This window comes from Amia ocellicauda, chromosome 3 (genome assembly GCF_036373705.1).
Source record: "Amia ocellicauda isolate fAmiCal2 chromosome 3, fAmiCal2.hap1, whole genome shotgun sequence".
NCBI classification, from domain to species: domain Eukaryota; kingdom Metazoa; phylum Chordata; class Actinopteri; order Amiiformes; family Amiidae; genus Amia; species Amia ocellicauda.
In genome coordinates, this window is record NC_089852.1 from 7126416 (window position 1) to 7147937 (window position 21522).

Here is a 21522-nt window from a genome sequence, read left to right on the forward strand (position 1 = left end):
TTATCTGCTTATACTTATACTGCATGAGTTTGTGTGAGCTTGAACTAAGATGTCATGCACTAACCTTTGACATACTGCTGTCTTCAAAACACAGTCAATTATGCTCTTGAGCTGCATGAAGTACTGTTGCATCTATACATGTACTTCTTTAAATGTGTTGTGTATTTAAATAGATGTTTGTTTACTTATTGTGGAGAAACTCATCCTTTAGAATGTTGCGGAAAAAGCAAGGAAGTAAAATATTACATCAAAAACTGTTATTTTACTTCCCATCCGTAGCACCATATAATTGAACCCCTGAATTTGCTGGCGTAGAGCACAGATCTGAAGTTTACATTAAGTTTTCAAGGACAACATCTTGGGACATCCTGTCTGTGAAAGTTCAAACCGCCTTTTGATCATTTGGTTTCACTTGTGCTTAAAGTAGCTTCAGGCCTTCCCTACTGTGTTGGGTTGGTAGTCTACTTCACATCCTGTATTTTGCACTTTTTTCCTTTTTTTTTCCATGGGCGACGCTGGCCACAGTTTCTCTTTGTAGTTTATATACGAAGAGTACGGCAAAAAGAGATTTTAGGTCTGTGGTTTCCTGCATCTAAATATCTGAGGCTTTCAATCTGGGATGCAGAAAAAGTTAAATTTCTGCAACGTTTTCCAATGCATTCATTCTTAGACAACATATAAACAATTCTAATGGTGGCTTGAACCAATGTAGTTTTTGGCAATTGTAGTTAAAAAGAAATTAAAGCAACAGTAAAATACATTCTTACTCCATGTGGTAAATTTGTACTTTTCATTTCAGCCTGGTTTTAAGTTGCTCTTCAATCACAGCCAATCCGCATCCCTTTTAACAGCTTCTAAACTCTTCAAAATCCACCATTTTATTTTTTTCTAGGATATGCATTCTTGCACATCATGGTACAGGCTGAAACTTTATATCACTCATGGTTTCGACTAATGACCTAATTAACTTGAATTAAAAGAAGAAAAAAAAAACATGATATGGGGTAATGACCTCAGAGGAAACTACTGTAGCTGATAAAAGTTTAACAAAATACCTTTGGGGATTCTAAGTGAAAGAAAAGCTTCCTTAACCACAGTAACCAACTAGGGTGTTCTTAATCTTTTTACTGATATAGACAAGAAAGAGAGGTTAAAGAAGAGAAAGTACAGGCTCATCAGAATGAAAACCAAACTTATTTTGTGGAGACTGTATTATAGAACAGCAAATTAAACACAACCCACACAAAAAGGCATAACAGACAACACTGATGTAGTATCTATAGAAAAAATCCAGCTGAGGTACATTTTAATCATGCCACCACATGCACTGTCTCATATGTCACGCTCAGTGTTTGCACAGCATTGATTGCAGTCAACAATTAAACAAATGTTTAGAAGAAAACATATAGTTTAAATGCAAATGATGTGGGGATTTTAGTTAGTCAGTTTGTTTTAATTTTCCCCAACAGCCCCATCGTTTAGTGTATTGAGGCTGACACTGTCTAGATTTAAGACATTTCCCCTCACAACTCTCAGATTTATGATTACATTATTTATTTCATAGGTATACAAAATAAATAATATTTTAGGAAAAATACGTATTTTACACTGATTGCATTTAAGAATAGATGTGTAATTATTTTGCATCAGAAAAAAAATCTGGTTTGTGTCCTAATCTGACATACCCTGTCCATGTGTCTTAGTTAAGCATGAGTTTTGTTTTGAAAGCATAGAGCAGAACATTCAAGTAAAATATAACAATTGCATGATGCATTTACATCCCAATCCAACACATGTAATGTATAAAGGTTTCGGGATATATATTGCATTCATATTTAAAACATGTCTGTGCTACATATTTGCTGAAAGCTGTTTTATGGTGTATTTTTTTTCTGGAAATTAAAAAGTTAAAGACATACAGATTTCCCATGGAGAAAATATAAGGTGTGAATTCAATTTCTACATAATATTCTATATACGATTGTCTACATTAAACATTATAAGGTCTACAATATTCATAAAGTGACAAGTGTTTTTAAACATATACAATTTCTGTGTTGCTGGTATTACTCTGTTATATTAAACAAACCTTATACTTAAAGCCTGTGTTAATACTTCTGGTTTAGCTACATGATTAAATTCAGAGATATTTTTAAAATTGAAAATTGACTCATCTCCCATGGGGCGAATTTGTTTGAAACCTGAACTAAAACAGTTGTCAATCTGGAGTTTAACTGACTGAAGTTCATACCAAATACAGCTCCTTAAACCATATGATATCATCATTTAATAAATAAGTCCATCCATAGGAAATGGACTACTGCACAGACTGATAAATCAGCTTTTTGTACACATTAGTTAATCCAACAGGAAAAAACAGCATAAACATGAAATGAACTTTACGCACCGCAAAACAATATTATAAGCGTTAACAATTTTTGTCAGAGAGCTAAATGTGCACCGATGTAGCCATTCAGGGGTCCCTTCAAATTGTAATATTTACTTGACAGAACAGGCTATAAGGAGGTTGGGTGAATACAAAGTAATAGAACTTGGTATGAAGAGAAGATGCAAATATTTTTTAAGATATATTTGAACAATAATACATTCATTGTGTTATTAGTTGTCTGTAATACCGGTGATGTTTTTTTATATAGTGTATTCTGAGATTCAGAACTCTCTGCGTTGAGTGGAGTTATTTCTTCCATAAAAGTTTTGAATATGAAAAAGGGAATGTTAGTAAACTCACTTACATTACGGTTAATTGTTGTTTATAGTAAAGCCTGCCTGACCTTGATGGTATTTCACTCAGGGGACACAAATCAGTGGCATCCACCCATCCTGCAAAATGAATGAACATGAAGCTGAAGATTACATCTTTAAGATCTGCCAATTATTATACTACTATGTGAGAGGGATTGCAAAAGGAAGTGTGTACTCATGGACTATTTTCTGGCAGCAATGGGGATATACTGATGGTGAACGAACCACTTTCTGTATGTAGGTCATTGAATAGATGTTAATCTGTAGGAAATCCAGATGTGTGAGAGCCATGAAGACACTTTCACAATAAAAGAGGAGATTCTGTTTGTTTAAGAATATTATTTTTGTATTTTCTAGTTTTAGGTGTTGCATACTTTCTTTGAGGTCTCAAGTCTCTGGTAAGGAAGCAAGTTTCAGATAATACAATCTTACACTGAAAGTGTTGTTTTAAACATCCAAATTACTAAATAGGAACAATTAGGAAACTATGTGGAAATGATCTACATTTTCTTAGCAAACAAGCTACAGAAACAACAGTATTTCACAAATTGCTTAATATATTTCCTGTGTGAATATTTTGTAGAGCTATGAATTATAAGAAATTACTTGAGAATGATGAAATGATCCTAAACATGACAGAGACATCACCCCCCCCCCCCCCCCCAGATAACCAACTCCATATGGCATTTGAGAATAATATACCAATTTATAAGCAGCAGAGGAGTTCCTTATGAATAGAGCTCCTTTTGGGAATACATAATTCTATGCACAAGCCTTGGCAATTTCCCAATTTTCTTAAAATTCAATACATATTTGTTTAAAATAAACTGAATAACAAAGTGCAATAATCCATAAATTGATCATGATGAAGTGAAAATACCATTCAAATTAGGAGCACTTATTTTAAACTAGTAAGAAAGGCATTTTAAATACCTGCAGCTCTCATAGTCTGTTTTGGAATAATTAGAACAATATAAATATTGTTTATCAATCTGGATGTAAGCTATACATAATTAACAGGTACATTAACTAAAATTGGTGATTTAATAACCATTAAGGAAAATAAAAACTTGTTTTTCAGGAGTGTTACTGTTATAATCACAGTTACTTAAAAAAGCTAAGAGTGTGTATCTGACAGATATAAAATATAAACATCAACCAATGCACTAGTCACAAAGTTCCCATAATCCCATGCCTTCAAAAGCATATTGTAAGAGGCACATGTCATTTACAGCCAAGCGATAAGAACATTGCATGTGAAAAACAATTGAAAGAGGTCACAAAGTTCAGAACTATGCATTTCATAAAATGGACAAATACAGACAGTTCTGGAGGAAAGACAGGGAGAAGGAAAAAGGACCGAGGGAAAATAAGGACGTTACTTTATATGTATACATACTTTATAATCCTCATTCAAAACGGGAATAATCAGAAGTGAGGTACCTGAGAAAAGGACGACATTTTATTATGCGGCGGAATCTAGGAGATTAACCATAGATCTGTTTGTTACTATTCACATACCATATGATCAGCCTAACAACTTTAGCATCTTGGATTAGGAAGATCTACATATGCCCATTATTTGAGATGAAAGCTGTTCTTATATTATTTGTAAACTACTATTGTATGTTGACTAATAGACTCATTAAATCTGAGACAGAAGACAGGGAAAAAAACAGCTGAGGTAAACAACAAGCACTCTGATGAAAAGAATCTATAAAACTGATACAAAGTAGAAAAAATGGCTTGGCATGCCCTGAAGGCTAATAGAATAATTGTAAACACCAGACATTGGGAAGGAATCCAAAATTGTACCTTTACATTCCATTGGAGTTTTAAATCAAAGTTACAAATGGCTACAGTGCAGAAAATAACCCAAAAAACAATGGGACAGATTGTCAAAAATCTTTAAGAATAGACAGAGCAGGTCAAAAAAGCTGACCCTCAAAATAAAGCAATACTGGTTAATTTGACTTTGGGATCGAATGTATTCTCTTTTTAAATTAATGTAAACATTACACCATAAATAAAGTTGCACTTTTAATCTCATTCGAAGCAGCAGCTCCAGTATATACCCCGTTTGTGCAGAATTGTTATCCAGGCTGTTTGCTTCTTTACATTGCCTGCTCATAAACTATTTATTCTGTGGCTGCAATGTTTTCAGACAATGTGTTTTCAATTCAATTTTGATGTGTATATATATATATATATATATATATATATATATATATATATATATATATATATATATATATATATATATATATATTATGACAAACATTTAATCACGTCTATATTAACATTAGACAACAATTGTCCCTGTGTATTGTAGCTTCCATGTATTGATCATAAAGTGCCTTGGACTCAGATTTAATTAAAACTTTGACCTACCTGCCAGTCACGGGTTATACACTCCATACTTGATGGTGGGTTTCCAAAGGCGGAGCAGCAAAGAACTGCCAGAAATTACCATCAAGTACCACCTTAATAATTTGCAGTTGACAGATTGGGTAAAAGCTTGGATTTAAACGTGGCCTAAAACACAATTGCAGCTATCTTGCAGCTGAATTTAATTTCTGATTCTCTGCAAGCAGCTAGAGGTGTCCATTCTGTGTCACCGCAAAGGAAATTTTGAACTTTTTCTACAGCCTCTGACATTGTTCACATAACACAAAGCTCCCCAGTGGCATTTTAGGCCAAATGGCAGGAGTCGAATACATAATTTACTTATTTCAAAAGCTAAACAAATAATGTATCCCATTTCATATGAAGAGCCTGTTTACATGAACAGAAGTCTTCAATGCACTCACTGCTTCAAGTCTTTACTGTCAAGGAACAATATGTCCCGAAACGTAAAACTATCTGGAAGTTTTATTTCTACTGCTGTACAACCTCATTGGATTGGATTGGTTTAACTGAAAATCAGTTAAACATAGGAAATGTCTACTTAATGAAACTAAATGAAATATTTTAGCCTTAGTCTTTCAAAAGCAACACTGAAGGACAATTGAAGCATATTTTAGTTGATCACCAATTTAATTTCCATTATTTATATATAAATATTTAAATTGTGTATGTATTCATATTGCAGATGCAGTTATTCAAAAAAACATCTAAATGTCTTAAGCCATAACTAAAGTCATATGCAAAGTTTACCCCAAAATCCAAATATTTTGGTTACTCTAGAGTCCACCAAACAACATTTCCTCTTAACATTATCCTGCTATGAACCTAATGATTCTGTTAAACATAAACTTAAGGGGGAAGTTAAATAGTGATGTGTCATTTTAAATGTAACGCAGCCTTGGTTATCAACGAATCCAACGATTTTTGGGACGAGCTCTGGAGGAAGGTCTGCAGTGTAAACACTGAGCGTCAATGAGCTGATTGCTTTGCCATTTTATACTTCAGAGCTTCATGGGAAAGCTGAGATAAGTCCAGAAAAGGACCATTCATTATTTTGATAAGTTGTTTTAGGCATTGAAAAGAATAACACGTTAGAACGGTTCTTTGGGAAATTCAGTATTTGAAACTTCAGCTGCATATATTACATTTGAAATGATATAAGTGTAAATAAAAAACATTAACAAAATGTGAAATTCATTCCTGAATCAATTTTTCTACGACCTTTCTATTTAAGAATAATTATGCAGATCAAATCCAAAACCACAGATCCTTTTATTTTCTTACTAAATTATGTTTTGACTTCATGAAGAATATCTGAGATAAATAATACATACATTAAATTGTATGTGAAATAATGTTAACATTAGTGGACGTAGATGGTGTAATGGGAAATTTTACTTTTATTATTTCCTTAATATTCTCTATATGTTATTAATGGTTCCATGTTGCTAATTCAGTCTGGTCTATAAAGCAATCATTAATTTGTATTTACTCTGTTCTGAGAGCTACTTTAATTATTAGTTCTTAATGCATTTCTGTCCGAGGGGTTATTTCACTCAAGCATTGTCTTTTCATGATTTCATTCAGCCACTGTCTTCTAGGATATTCAATCAGCTGAAACAGTTAAACAGTGTAAAAGTTGTGTGTTTTGTGGCAAGGTATTTAGTTAAGGATTTACAACAATGTCTTTGATAAACATCTGCTGCCTACGAATGCTGACCAGCACCAATCAATTCATCAAACACTTCAACAACAGTAACAAACTTAGGTCTGTGTTAATTTGTTATGTATGTGGTAAACTATTTTGTACAACTGTATTTAAGTGAGTAATCACTTCTGATAGATAAGACTGTAACCCACTGTCTATCTGAAGATACAAAAAAGCTTCTCCAACTCACCTCCTCAGTTCTTTTCTTCACTTCATGTGAGAGGAGAGCTCTGGGTTAACCTGTATTTATGTTCTGTATAATAAACTTGTTACTTCTTCATCTGTGCATCCTGGGATTTACTAAAACCACTACAAGTGCAAAGACCTACTTAAAGTTATTGTTTAAAAAAATACTATTTATTGAATCATTTCTTAATGTTGTATTGCCAGAAAACCAAATACAAATCTAGCAAGAACACAAATTGCAACAGACAGCAAATATGTTTTCAACTTAAAAATTTGAACCATTTGGAAAATTGTGTCAAGTGTCAACTATTTTAAAGCAATAACTCCAGTATACAATTACAATATTCAAATTCTTAGGTTAATATATTTCAAGTACTTTCAAGGAACCTGTGTAAATGAGATTTACGATAAGGAGTCCATGTATTTTGAACAGTTTTTACAGATGTCTTCTTTTTGGTCAATTAATTACTCAAACATCTTCACACGTATACACACCATCTTCAGCACTGTAATCCTAGCTGCATGACTATGGCCCTGTGGAGGTTCCCATTCAATGATAATCCCTTCAGCAGAAGGATGACGTACAGATTTCATACCAAAATATTGGCCTTCAGGACCCAAAGTAATCCTAGAAATGAGTGAGTAATGCATTTAGCTTAAACCCCCTATATATGTAAGTGGAAAAAAAATGCAATGAAATATATATAATATGTCAACCAGCTGCAGTCGGTATCTCTTACAATGAAAGGCGCCACTATGTAATTTTACATTAAAATATGTGTAGCCTATGAGTAAAACATTCAGTGAATTATTTCTGTTACATACATTTACTGTCTCTTCAAGATTGCAGTGCGAATGGACCAAATCAATTCCAGTAAAGAAAAGGTCTATGTTGTGGACGTTAAGTATAACACTAACATGTTCTCCTTGAGCAGAACTAAAAATAAGCCCGCCAGCTGTATGAAGCGCTCTCCAGAGAGGGAATAAAGTAGACGCAGGTTGAGCTGCTTCAAATGCATTGCCAAGATTTATCTTACAGCAGGATAATGGACGAAGGCATTCATGCATGCTTTCCAAAAACTATCTAGTGGAAACAAAGCAAGACCTAAACTAACAGTTATTGTAAAACCCTCTCAAGCATTGTGATTTGTTACAGAAACATAAATTGTAGAAATACATACTTATAACTGTCATAGTGTAGGTTTAACCTGGAAAACAAGGTCTTTCCAAAGTTTGACAAATATGATTTAAAAATGATATGAAGTCCTACTTTCAAAGAATGGTTGGTTGTAGACCAGATCTTCTTTGATAAAAGTAAGACAGATTTTCTAAATTTGTTTGCACTTTTATAAACAGAGGAATTGATAGTGGTTGCACATCCTGAATCATCACAACAAACCACACTCACTTTAGAGGATTGGAGACCACACACACATACGCTATGATTTACCAACTGAGTCACTTCTTTTTGCACTACAAATCTACAACACAGATAGTGAGGCCTTAAGTGCAAACTGACACAGTCAATCCGGGTGATAATGGTTGCAAAGGAATGACATCAGTGGATAACCCAATGAACTTTACCCAAATAAATCCCATTAACATTCAAACACACACCACCCTTCCAATCATAACTGTTGACTCCCACCCACAATTAATAGAGACATACACCACTCACACTTACATACCGGTTATATTATACATAATTTACCTCTATTCATCTTTCAGATATATTTTGAGCTGACATTTCTGGTATAGGTATCATGTATTTTGTGTTGCTTCATTTTACTCAGGCATTTTCTTCACAACAGTATATTTATATTCTCTCTCTCTTTCTCTCTCTCTCTCTCTCTCTCACTCCTTTATTAGGTAAAAATATAATTATTTATTCATGCCATATTTAACGCCATGCAATGTTTACAACAGTTTGTTTAGCTCTCAAAAATAATAGATTAAAAACTGAAAAATAACATCACATCCCCTTAGAGTTTGGATTTAAAAAAAGGAGTTAATTTACGTTAGTGAGACATTTTTTATGACCTACAGTGTCTCAGATTCCTAACTTTTTTTTTGTCTATTTCACCATTAGTTAAAGATAGGAGTTCTGGGAAGTAGGAGGATGACAGCTTTGGATTAATCTCTGCTCAGGCCTTTGACCTTTCTACTACGACATATTTCAAACCCTATAGCTGAGGGCAGCTTTCTATTAGATAGAATGACATTCTAAAACAATGTACTTATTTTCAATATGCGCGTTTTGTCTACAGTATATTATATGACTGAGTTCCCTGACAGCTTATCTGATTTTAGTTATTTTTCTGGATGTAAAACAACAGAAAAGTGTAATAAATATTTTGACAGAATATACACAAGAAGCTCAATTCAGCATGTATAATAAAGGTAAATTAACTCCAGCAATGCTTCTTTACCCATTCAGTTCTGTTTATTAAGGAGATATAAGCTCACACACTGAAAAATGTACATTACGAGAAAGAATGTAAAATGAACATTATTAAAATGTATTTTGCATAATACACAAATAATTAACCAAGTAACACGCTCAATACATTTTCATACAAATGCAAAACTCATGAGTTTCTTTTAAAACCTCAGAAATCCTTTTGCATTCTTCAACGTTTTACATTTGATGTGTCATGTTTTTTAATTAACAGTTTTAATTATGCCATTGCTTTCATGTATACTAACCGAACTAAAACAGAGGGAGGCACGGTAAACCAAAGGATGACAATGGTATAATTTGATTCTTAGTGATGTTCATACCACAAGATATTTAGGCATGTTGTCTGTCTGTAATACGGCAAATCATTTTCAGAAAACAAGCATAACTAGAACAAGCTGTGCATCGAATCAAATGCGTGTTACAAATACTTTTTTTTGTGTGTATTGACAACATTTAAATATTTTTTAAATATATTTTGTATGATGAGATGCCACTTTCAGTACAGATAGTCGGAAAACATGGGGAAATCAAGACATAAAATCAGTACACAAATATGATGTGTGTGTGCACAGATCCGAAATCAGTTTATTGTTGTTTTTTCATTGTCTATTTCTCCTTCCTTTCATTTCATGTTTATATTTAAATATTTGGAAGCACTTTTATGTTAAGGAATTTAAGGAAAAGCATCGATTGCCCCATAGTTGTATTTTAACTGATATTACTTTGACTTTGTTATAAAAAATCAAGCAACAGTGAAAGAAAATATATCTTTCCTGAGAAGAAAGAAATGTTTATTTAAGCATTGCATGGAGGATATCAGTGTGCAGCTGTGTCTGAAGAGGTTGATAAAAAAGACAAGTTTAATTAAAATATATTTCTGCGATGTTTTTGCTGCATCAAAGTTCTGTAAACTCAGCAGGGAGGTAAACCGCAACATGGCCATGTCTTCAGCTAAACAGTACTTTAAAAAGTAGCCAAAGGGCTTCTGTCATCTAAACAGAGGTATGTCATGATGCTGACTAGCTAAAATAGCTTAAAACACTTATACAGATAAGTGCTGTGCAGACTTTAAAAGGGATTTGCGAATTTTGTGGAAAACAAAAAACAAAACCAAGCAAGTAGTTAAGTAAGTAGAAGGGTTCCTATATAAAATCCAAAGGAGGGATTTTAAACTGAATGAAGTTGTACTTTAAAAATGATTTCAAAATTGGTGTTTAATGTTTAGTCTGGGTGATATTGTTGCATCTATGGCTGTCTTCTTCATATTGTTGTTTCATGTCTGGGCTTAGCTCCCAAAAATACAAACAGCAGTTGATGTACTGACCACTGAACAGCATTTGAAATGTTTAAAATGACCACCTGCAATCCTGTCCAAAGGCAACACAAGAATGGACCCCACCTTTAATATTAGTAGAAACATATTTAGATGTTTTACCATCAAGACTGGAAATATTAGTATTGAATATAACTTAATTTATATGAGTTTAACTGACACGACACACAGACAAAGCCAGTCACTAAAACTTCACTGATGTGAAAAGGTATGTTTCAAGAGTGGGAATGTTCTCTGCATTATATCATAGCACCAGTACAGATAAAACAACACAATGCACCCATGCGTGAAACCAAAAAGGCAAAGCCAATGTAGAAGATGAGCTAATTTAGTTAGTCAAAAAGAAAATAAACATTAAACTTTATTATTTATTAAATAGGGCTTATACATGCATAGCATTGAAAGTCAAGATATGCTTTTCAAAACATATCATTTTCGTACACTTGGAAAGGTACACCAGTGGAGACATTACCTAAATGGTTGTTTATCAGTATATTTTACCAACTATACAAGCTTCCCTCAGTTTATCTATTGTGGATGATAAACCATTGAACCCATGTACTCATAGCCTGAGAATCATCAGGCATTGCTAAATTAAACCTTTGCTTCAATAGACATCATAAACGAAACCATAGGCGGTTCTGGAATTGATGAGCGTGGCCAGGAACTCGTCAGCGTTTTGTGTAGTATGGAACATCGCCAGTTCTGGCACCTCCCTTCACATTATACAGCAGTTTCCTTCATGACTGAGGTGGAAGAGAAATACCCTCCCAGCCCAGGATGATTATTATCAGGAAACTCCACACACTGTCCACAAGAACAGTCCCCACCAAGGTCTCACCCAATTGAACAAGCACAGGTCACACTTCAGGTCAAGAGGAGAAAAAGTTTGCAAAGTTAAAATAATAAAAGTGATCTGGATCGTATTATTTGATAAGCAATCAAACAAATGGTCAAATAAACAAACAAAAACTCCCTACATTTAGTATTAAGAATAAAAGGCTGAAAAAAATAAAGCATATACTTTCTTCAACCCCAGTGACACTAATTAAGCCTATCATTTTGTTGGCATTATTTTAAATTATAAATTATAAATTCAATGCCAGTGTTGTTCTCTGTGCAAAGGAATGCACTGAAACTGTTTCATTTGCATTAATGACACAGGGCTGAAAGAAATAGTCTGACTATGTGCTCTTCAGGTGCTGTAAAAGTGGTGCCACAGTGATACATTAAATAAGCTGCGTTACATCATTCAACACTTAATCGGAGGCCCATTGTAAGGTGTGAGTATTAAACTGCTTAGCTGTATACATATGAAATTAAATGCGGGTGCAGTTTCGATATGGTTTGTTATTGTATACATTCCATAAACACATTGGGTGATGATATTGTGTGAAATTAAAGTGAACTTTTAGTGAAGGGTTTTTGTTTTTGGAAGAGGGAAAAAAAATCTGGTGTTACTTACATTGACCTAAATACTAACATAAACACTTCATTCTTTAAAAGGGCATACGTGGAAACCAGATGGGCGTTGGTTAGGAAACAAGAAACTTTCTTTGACTTTCCATACTCCTGACTTCTGGTAGCCTGGATTCTTTTTGTGGGGGGAAGGAAGAAAAGAAAAGAAACGGATGACAAGCATTTTAAGTACTCTTACCTTATGGTGTGCTCTCTTAACAACAGGCTCAGCAAATATTAGTGCTGCTGCTCTTCTGGCTCTAGTAGTAAAAACACAACAATTAAGGAAAACTCCTCACCTGGGAAGGATGTATCTGCTTCATAAGGACAATCCCTCTTTATGGTTTTTAGTAAGGCTAAAGGCTAACCAGTTATATGTGACTGATAAGCTGTTCCAGGCTTGTCCAGATGAAGCAGAGACAAGTTAAATGATAACCAACATGATGTATTCTCTACAAAACTGAAAAGAGTTCAGTTTGGTAATTACAGATGCCACCCCAGGTAACCATTCACAAGGTTACTAGGAGTCTGCCTGAGAACAGTCATTAGAATAACTGCAAATAAAATAAAAGATAAAATGAATAAAATACAGTTGCATGCCGTTCTTGATCATTTGTATGTTTATGTCTAACGTGGAAATCTTGGATCATCTAGTGACTTACACAGGCCTTACATTTGAATTGTGACTTAAAACTCACTCAAGATGTATTTATTCTGCGAGGCATGTGAATGCGCTGCGAGGCTTTTTCTTCACACACGCGGAAAGGTCTTTTTCTGAAGCACTATTTTACATCTGCCTCAGCTGAACCCGTCACTTTTTTCGAATGCCCAGTTCAATCTTTTTATCCTCTGCAACTCATCAGTTGTTTCCCTGGGCTGTATCGTATTTCTCTCCTCGAGCTTCTATAATTGTATCTGCTTGTGCTCATAACTCCCACTCCCGCCCCCACCCCCACATTCATTTTCGAGTTGTACACTCCTGTCAGAAGTAAGGTTTGCGCTGTGTGTCAGTAGAAACTGCCAGTTAATTAAGAACAAGACGACACAAGATAACGTCAAGAAAGCTGCATCTCCCCCATTGAAGCCCTACAGTTAATTTAATGCTTGTTCAAATCTGGGCTGTATCAGAGCTGAATATTAAATGAGCAATTGCACTGCCAGTATGGGGGTGTTGTTGAAGTCACACAATGTTTCCATAGCTGGTTGCGCAACAGTGACTCCTGTGGCTTAGCAGGCACCTCTGAATCAACTGTACAATTTCATAGCCCTGCCGTTTACTCATTAACAAAGATTTAGTAAATATATTTAGTACCATATATTGCATAAATATATCAGTCACTCAAATGTTGAAAGACCTTTGACCCTGTTCTTGCTTTCACTGACGTTTGCATGCTGATTAAGGTTTCCCCCCCATCTTTTATTTCCATTCTTAACACTGAAACTCTTTCTGACATGGAAGACACTGTCCAAAAGTGAATATTTTGTAATCCTGTTAAGTGAGCGTTGCATTTATTTTATCACGCCTAAAAGCTGGCAAATGCATCAAAGCAATTTAGGAAAAAAAAAGTAAGAAATGACATCAGGATTGAAACCGGCTCTAAAATTTTATTTTCCAACCACACAAAGTGTGCAGTTTCAGCCTGATAGCTGGCACATCTCCACTGAAATGTATCTTCTAGCAATTATATATAAAGGATTAACCATACACTTCAAAGTCTAAACCTGAAGCCCCCCTCCATTGGCGCTCCATTATTTAAAAGAAAACCCCTGGAAATAACAATCACTTGCTCTGGTAACTCTCACAGACTAACACCATTAAGAGAAGGGGTCGTGGAAATAGCTCCTCTCTTGTGTGTAATCTCCTCTAAACACCATAATTTGTGGTATTCCCTCTGCATTAATGAAAGATTTGTATCTAAACCCTAACATCAAACAACTTCCTGTGCCTTGGAACAAAGTGTTCTTCACAGTGCAGATTGACTGATTGTGCCTGTTTGTGCACGTGCATCATATTGACTCGGCGAATGACTGAGATACTCTGTTAGTCTCTAGTCCTTAAGCGAGTGATGTTTATATAATTCACTAGATGATAAAACAGGCAGTAGTCATATGGATGTCAGAGTCATTTGAATATACGTCAAATTCTGAAGTACCACTTGGAAACGTGAAGAAGGAACAGCGCCATGTTATGAACAGTTGGCCGTATGATACACGTTGTATACAAAAATATATATCCATGGCAGGACAACATAAAATAAAACCTGTGCATCTTGTTTTCAGAAAATACAACCAATAACTGTGAACACCCACATCACCATGCCATTTCTTTTTCTTTTTTCTTTTGATGATTTGGGTGAAGTCTAATAGCCTTTGAGAAATAGCAGAATGAAGTTGATTATAATAGTGCACTTTGATGTTTCCATTCTTGTGTTTGGGCCAACCTGCATTTTAATAATGAGGGAATGTTATGTATTACAAAGCCTAAATACACAACTCCTACAGAAAATAATTATTAGAAAACAACAACAAAGACAATAAAAGGAAATGTTTGGCTTTAATGTTTTTAGGTCAAAGTGCACAGGCCTCAGAATAAACAGCACAGATCGCGGCCCACTTGGAGAAATGTGATTAATGACGCCTGACGGTCACTGTGCTTATCTGTGCAGAACATTACTACGTCTAAGAAATCCCTAAAACGTATGAAAACAAGGCCAGATGAAGAGGGAAAGGCTTACTTGTGTAACACTTCCTCAGAGATTAAAGCCAAAATCTTGCCCCGTTGGAACAGAGACTACAGCATCTGGGTAGTATCACTTGAGGTTTACTGTGATCTTGTGTACACAATAGGCTAGGTTATCCATATTTGGTCATGCGTAGGTGCAAGCCATCACCTTTTCTTAATTCCACAATATCATGATCAAAAGTAAGTACATTTCTTGTTTCAATTTGTGTCTCAAACTAGTGGCAAAGTATTTCAATGTATCTTTAGCTATTCCCACTGCAGTGCATCTCTGGTATGTATTTAAGTCGATTGAGTTTGTGTGTGTGTGCGTGTATGTGTGTGTGTTTTTTTTCCCATTGCTTCACACAGTGCCAGAGCTTGCTCTGTACTACTTTCCCACAGTTCAGAACCATATAAAGCTCTTAGCTGGAACGGCCTCTCTGTTTACTACTTGTTCACGTCAGCAGACTGTAGATTCGTCACTTCAAGTCTAATCGGCATGTAGTGGCTCAATCTATGTGCGCTGATCACTTCAGCACACAGCTGATGTAACAAAGGAAGTTGTGTAAAAGAGTGAATCCATATCCTGTGATCGGGAAGTTAACATTTTGTCTAATTTACAATGCAGGCAGGTGGCGGTGAATGCCAGCTGCCTCACCCAAACTATTGTACAGCCGGTTGATTCATGAAACTTCCACTCTTTGATTTGGGTGTTATCTTCCTCAAGGATGCACCCCTCCCTACTAAGAAAGAACATATGAATCCCACTTAAGTTACCGTAAAAACTTTTCATAATTATAACAACTGAGCCAACTGGCTGAAGGTGTTTATTGTAAAAATATAATTTGATATTTCATAATATAACTGCAGGGATGTTATAGATAAATCACATTCTACATACAAACCAGATTTGTTGTTACATGTATTCTTCTGTTAAACACAAGGGTTTTAAAGGTAAGCCTATACGGTTTTGTTGTGTGAGACTTGTTTCCGTGCTTAATTGCAATTGGCATCCTTTCAGGAAGAGAAAAACGCTCAGGGACGCATCTTTAACCGTTTAAGAAACACAAGCCTTAGTTTGAGGAAATAGTTCATAATTCTGCTCTTGATCTGGGTTAAAGCCTTACATTTTGATTTACACAACATTTTCTATTATCACTCAGCTGTGCTGTCAGTTCTAGTAACCTACAGCTTTTTATGACTGCCATGCCTATACTAGCGTACAGAGCAGCTGGACTGAGGAGAATTTTATTTCTCCCCTAAGACAAACTGAATTACTAGTGCTTAGCAGATAATGGCACTGAAGGTTACTGGAGCAAGTATTCATTTCTGAAAATACATTTGACAGTAAATTCTAAACTGTCAGAATATTGTATATGACACGGATGGTTTTGTCCAGCTATATAGCACAACTGATGTATGTGAACCAAAAAAGCAGCCAATTGTATGGCAAAATCTTGGATAAAGAAATAGATACTTTATCTCTTTTTCTTTTTTGAAAACTATACAGAAAGAAGAAAATCTAAAGAATTCACAAGAATGTAAATATAAAGATCTGACAACACACAACTTTGAAACCTTTGAAAATTGCTTTTCTCAGGCATTTCAAATTAAAACATGTTTTAATGAAACTGCCACAAGCATTCAGTTATTTCCTTAACTGTAATTATAAGACAATAAACAGTTCCAATACAACACAATACCAAAATTCTGAAATGTCAGAGAAATTGTGTCGAATTTGAATTATCCATGTGTAGGATAGAATAGATCTTATTGTTTTCTAGTGGTTTATATTTCATACAGACGTGCTCAGATTTGTTGGTACCTTTACAGCCCATTGAAATAATGCTTCATTCCTCCTGAAAAGTGATGAAATTAAAAGTTATTGCATCATGTATACTTGCATGCCTTTGGTATGTCATAGAATAAAGCCAAGAAGCTGTGGAAAGAGATTCATTATTGCTCATTCTACAAAGATATTCTTAAATGGCCTGGATACATTTGTTGGTACCCAGTAGAAAATATAATAAATAATTGGATTATAGTGATATTCCAAACTAATTAATTTCTTTAATTAGTATCACACATCTCCAATCTTGTAATCAGTCATTCAGCCTACTTAAATGGAGGAAAGTAGTCACTGTGCTGTTTGGTATCATTGTGTGCACTACACTGAACATGGACCGGAGAAAGCAAAGGAGAGAGTTGTCTGAGGAGATCAGAAAGAAAATGATAGACAAGCATGGTAAAGGTAAAGGCTACAAGACCATCTCCAAGCAGCTTGATGTTCCTGTGACAACAGTTGCAAATATTATTAAGAAGTTCAATGTCAATGGAATTGTAGCCGACCTCCCTGGGCGCGGCCGCAAGAGGAACATCGACCCCAGATTGAACAGAAGGAAATTGCGAATGGCAGAAAAAGAACCAAGGATAACTGCCAAAGAGATACAAGCTGAACTCCAAGGTGAAGGTACGTCAGTTTCTGATCGCACCATCCATCGCTTTTTGAGCGAAAATGGCCTCCATGGGCCACTTTCCACTTTTGAAAGGAAAAAATAAAAAAGCCAGATTGTAATTTGGTAAAATGCATATTGACAAGTCACAATCCTTCTGGGAGAATGTCCTTTGGACAGATGTGTCAAAACTGGAGCTTTTTGGCAAGTCATATCAGCTCTATGTTTGCAGACGAAAAAATGAAGCTTTCAAAGAAAACAGTGAAACATGGAGGAAGCTCGGTTATGTTTTGGGTCTGCTTTGCTGCGCCTGGCACAGGGTGCCTTGAATCTGTGCAGGGCACAATGAAATCAAGACTATCAAGGCATTCTGTAGCGAAACATACTGCCCAGTGTCAGAAAGCTCAGTGTCAGAAGTCTCAGTTGCAGGTCATGGGTCCTCCAACAGGATAGTGACCCAAAACACACCGCTAAAAGCACCCAAGAATGGATTAGAACAAAACATTGGACTGTTCTGAAGTGGCCTTCTACGAGTCCTGATCTGAACATCGAACATCTATGGAAAGAGCTGAAACCTGCAGTCTGGAGAAGGCACCCATCAAACCTGAGACAGCTGGAGCAGTTTGCTCAGGAAGAGTGGGCCAAACTACCTGTTAACAGGTGCAGAAGTCTCATTGAGAGCTACAGAAAATGTTTGATTGCAACAAAATATTAGGTTGAGGGTCCCATCATTTATGTCCATGCCATTTTCATTTGTTTTATTATTTACAATATTATGTTGAAAAACAAAATCAAAAGCAAAGTCTGATTTCTATTAAATATGGAATAAACAATGGTGGATGCCAATTACTTTTGTCAGTTTCAAGGTATTTCAGAAGAAATTGTGAATTCTTCATTTTTTGTGGAGGGGTACCAACAAATTTGAGCACGTCTGTACATTATGTAGTTCTGCTGTTGGGAGGAGGCAGCAGACATCAGGAATATTGTATTGTTCTTTTTTTTTTAAAATAGATGTAATTACTAAGGACTGATATTTGGACTAATACCTAATAAATCAATCCCACTATTGCATGTTTTTCAAGGATAGAAAACATAGAAAAGAAATAAACAAAAAATCCAGGTCTGAAAGATGCCATTAGAGGTCAAGTTAAAATTAGACTCTGTAGATGTGGAATCTCTGCCAAAAGATAAATTAGCACTTTCAGCAGCATATCAAAATCATAAACTGACCACACAGTGATGCTCCGGCCTGTCTAATGAATTAAATGCAGAAACCCCAGGATGTTGACACACATTTTACATTGTGTCTACACACCATGTTTCTGCATCTTAATAGAATCAAGACATCCTGGGGGCATATATTCAAAATAAATGATGTCCATCAAAATAAGCTGTGACTGAGGTTTAAAGAGAAAACACAAGCTCAAGTTAATCCATTAACATTATTAAACCTGTGTATTAAAGCCTTTCCAGCCACTAGGCTATGCCCTCAGGATCAGGAAGTTTACAATTTGTAAAGTAAGACTTATAATGTTCTCAATGAAAAATAAACAAAAAAGAAAAGGGTCTCTTAGGATTCTTGACCTGGTGTTATGCAAATGGTCATTACCCTTGTGAAAACAAAAATATGGAGTTCATTACCCTACAGCTAGAAATGCTAACAATGAAAACTGTACGAAAAGCAATTGTCTTTGAATGTTTGTAACCATTTTTAGAGCACCAGGTCATGCTGCAGATGTATATCACAATTGTGTGTTTTTCTTGGCAGAGCTCAACAATATTAAAATACAGCATCTCCCTGGGATTACCCTAGAGATGCATATTAATGCCACAGTACCTGTTTATTTATTTATTTATTTTTAATTGCACATCCAGCTTAATTGTTTTCATACTAACACAAGAATGGTGACCATAAACCCAGTATATGTCACATTCATTTAAATTTCCCCCCAAAATATATATTTATTTACTTTGTTGTTTGTTGTCCTTTTTCATTTTCAATCATAGTCTTACATGTATACATTAAAGTTGAATGCACAAAAGTATTTCTCAGTCCACAATCTGACATTCCTTGGATTATGAAGAATATTTTATTTTTCTATACCACAACAATTCTCTTTTTGTATCAGATATTTTCAGATAGTAAAGAAGATAAATGGGCAGCCTGATAGATATAGATTTGCAGATTTTAATGGGATTCAGACATTTAAATCTGAGCAATTTGTATTTTAGCAGTTATATACCTACAGCAGAACAGGCCATTATATATCTTCATATCTACATTCCTTGAAGATATAGCCTATAGGCTTTCATCATACAATCCCATTAATTCTAGCAATCCACTGCTGTTCAGAATAGGTCGATACATTCTTGTGCTAATGTGCCCTTCTCAAAAACTAACCCATTACTGGTGCAGGGACAGTGGAAGACCTCTTGGGTTTTGGGGTGATTCTTAATGAGTATTTAAAGCTGTAAGACATTGACTTATCCAGTTTCACAAAACTGAATTTAATGAAACAATCTAACAGATCTAGTTACAAAAGGTACACGTTATATCTAGTTACCAGTAGAGGGAGCCCATTACCCATTCCTGTCAATAAATCCTTTAACCACAACTATTTCACCATCAGTCACATTTGGTTCTTAACAATGTTAATACGCATATGAATGAATAAATACTCAGATGAATGAATGCATACCCGTGTGTAGTTGAATTTGTGTATATAGATGTAAATATATATATAGTTTAACTGAAAAAATAGCAAAAATATTTGAAATAACACTGTGTAAACAACATAAATGTAACCAATCCTATCCCAAGACCAAATCCTATCTTAATTTATACCTCTAACTAAAACCTTCTATTGACAATCTTAGTAATTTCATTTTTTTCCTATATATTTTAATATTATTTTATTCTTAAACATCAATTAATACAGATATATTTGTGCCTGAGGAAACAGGGGAAATGTCACTCATCACATTGATCCCCAGTGTCCCTGTGCAGTCTTGAACAGAGAAACGCAGTGAGCAATGCATGCACTCTCAGAGAAGAGACTGACACTTGCCCTGCCAAACCGGCTCCAAATGGGCTGTACCCTCCTGAACAGAAAACACAAACTAAAACTAAAACTGAAAGTGAATGATCTGCAGGACATGGAGACATCGTGGAGGAATGAAATAAATCATACTAAGGTATTAAATACTTAGTTCAGTGCTTTCCCAGGCAATCACATTGTATTATAATGGATTTTTTGTATAACAGTGGGTAACTAAGTGACCTGACGCTATTCACCCAGTGCTCTGGCCAGCAGGTATGAACAGGCATGCCTAAGAATGTTACAAAGGTTTCGCATAGAAACATATTTAAACAAATAACCAAACAAATAAAAACATATTTACTTCAATAAAATAAGTTTGTCAAAATTGCGATAAAGGTTATTTCTTTCACATTTATTGTAGGTTGTGTGGGAGTGGTTTGTGTGCTTGGTTGTGAAAACTTGCTGTTGAGTCCAGCATTGCCCACCAGGTGGCTCGACACTAAAATTAAAAGCTTTTTTTTTGTTTTAGAATTGGATAAAAGTAATGGTAATATATAAGGCTCGTCTGCAGCTGTGCTATTTTGTGTATACCTACATACAAATAGATATATATAGTTATTTGTATGTAGGTATACACAAAGTAATGCAAGGGTAGACAAGCCAACTGGCACCCTTAAAATGAAAAATTTTATTAATTTATTTATCACAAACTGTGAATTACACTATATCTATCTATCTATCTACACTCACCTAAAGCATTATTAGGAACACCATACTAATACTGTGTTTGACCCCCTTTCGCCTTCAGAACTGCCTTAATTCTACGTGGCATTGATTCAACAAGGTGCTGAAAGCATTCTTTAGAAATGTTGGCCCATATTGATAGGATAGCATCTTGCAGTTGATGGAGATTTGTGGGATGCACATCCAGGGCACGAAGCTCCCGTTCCACCACATCCCAAAGATGCTCTATTGGGTTGAGATCTGGTGA